The following is a 2445-nucleotide window of genomic DNA, read 5'->3' as shown; positions in this document are numbered from 1 at the left end:
ACCCCTTCTTTTCTCCCCCCTCCACCCCTTCCTCGACTCTGCTGGTGCTCTCCCTCCCTCTTTCTTTTCCCGTCTTCCTTTCTCTCTTCCCTCCACTGCGGCATTAATCTGGAGCTGTTTAGTGCCCTCTAATGGCAGACGACATTAACAATTAATAGCAAACTGTCCCCTTTGCAAGAGCCGCCGCTCAATGGCAGAGTTCCAAAGTTGAATTTATTTTCTTCTTTATTCAGGGAGATGGATATAGTGCTTATTTAGTATTGTGCTGGAGGGAAAGTTTATTTTCTCCCCTTTAAGTCTTTTTTTCTTTTTCCCTAGGGAAAACTGTTCAAGAAAAGGGGAAGGCTAACAATTATTGTCGCTTAACTTTTTTTGGGGGGGGGGGGTTACAAATTTGCCTTTTAATAGCAGCAAGAGACACAGCTTCTGTTTTAGCTAGGCTTATCCGACCATGTATCTAGGGTTGAAAAATAAATTAAATATTCCAATACATAAAAGATCTTAGATAGTAGACGGTTGTATCTTATAGTGGTAGTACCAATGACCATTATTTGTTTTAAGACCTTAACATAATTATATGATTTTATATTTGCTCCCTGTTTAAATAGATTTATTGGTCTTGAATCTGCTGTAACCTCTGGAAACTGGGAAAATCTAATCTTAATTAGATTTATCACCCTAGGACCGTACAAAACACTAACATTTTATTCACGCCTAGTCATATATGAAATCATCTTGCCTAGAGAAATGTAGGGTCACATTTTAACTCATAGTTTATTTTCTCAATACTTTGGGAAAAATTGTTTTAAAGACCATAATTTCCTCATATTTTGTAACCTTGTAGCAATTAAAATAGTAAAGCAACTTTCATGTTCTTATTAGATTTAACTCTTGTTCATTTACATGTGCACATATATGTTAATATAAAAAGCACACAGATATATACAATATGACCTTTTTGGGGGGGGATCGATGTGGTTAAATGAAAAATAGAGGCAATTTTAGGGGTTAAACAAAAATATTTGTCTGGATGTTTGAGCAAAAGTATTTTGTTTATCCAGGTAGTTATTTATGTAGTTATTTAGTTTATGTATATAGAAACAACTGGTGTCACAAAAACTTTCTAAATTAATTTAATCCAAGGCAAGCCCACATAATTCCAATATGATGTGTAAAAAGTAAAAATTCTGTTTCTATTTTATATTTTATCTACATAATGCCAAATACTCAGACTGGCTGTTTGACAAAATTGATTGCATTGACTAGTTGCTTTGGCATCACGTAATTATCTAGGCTAGGCCAGAGCGGACATAGTAGCTCTCATTCTAAAAATTGCCATCACTCACTGGTGTGCTCCAGTACCAGAGACAGACCCAATATAGGATTACTTTTCACCTCAGAGAGGGTGGCTCTGTGGGTCAAGGTCAAGGTCACTTGCAAACACTCTGGAAAACACAAGTGCTGTGTTACTTTTGCCCTTGTGAATAAGCAGCTTGGTGTTTGTTAAATGATACAAGCTCATCCTGTTTTGCAGCTGCACCTTGGATAGTATTGATCTGTTTGGGAGAATGTCTGCTCCGAATCGGCACAGATCAGTCACCAGAACTCTTGTTAGCCCGGGGTATTATCTGGCTAATCTGAAAAAATGAGACATAGGTCAATACTGGCTCCATATGGGCCTTCTGTGGGCATCAGCAAGAGATCCATCCAATTTCTATGGTATGAAATGGTATCACACCTGTTCAGTGACATTACAAAAACAGCTGCTATTTCTTTTACTGTTTTATCTCCTGTAAATGTTAAATATTGGGCTTGTAGATGTCTAAATGTCAAGGGGACATTTTAAAATAAAAATGCCTTCTTTCATTTTTGTTGTATGCCTTCAAGTTTGACTTCTTATTTTTTTCCTTTCTGCTCTGCCAAAAAAGTAAATGTAAATTATGAGAAACACAATAGGACCACTTTGTAACTGCCTTTCTGGGCAGCACACAAAAAGACTGCTGTTCTCTGATTGTTTTTTTGTCAGCTTCAAAAGCTATCTTCCTTCTGAAGTTTATAAATTTAAAATATTAGAGTTCAGCAAATGATTCAATCCAACTCCCATGATAGCTATTTGAAATCATATGAAATTGTTGTTTGAGACCAGAACTGACCTGGTTAAATTTTAGTCCCTAAAAAGAGAATATACAGGGAGTGGGTGAGGTTATGTATGAAAAATTTGAAAGTCGTGAACAGCGTAGCTAATACTTTTTGCCTTAAAATTAAAAGTCAAACTTTTTTGAAGTTAGGTGTTTTGCAAAATGAGTACAAAAACAGTTACTTAATGCGTCATGGTCTTTGGAATTGTGCAACACCATAGGCTAGAATGAAGATGTGAGGTGGGGTGGGGGGGTAATAGTTTTGTACTGCCTGATTTTTTGCAGAACTGAAAAGTTAAGAAATGTG

This window comes from Pteropus alecto, unplaced genomic scaffold (assembly GCF_000325575.1).
Source record: "Pteropus alecto unplaced genomic scaffold, ASM32557v1 scaffold73, whole genome shotgun sequence".
NCBI lineage: Eukaryota > Metazoa > Chordata > Mammalia > Chiroptera > Pteropodidae > Pteropus > Pteropus alecto.
This window is presented reverse-complemented; position numbering follows the sequence as displayed.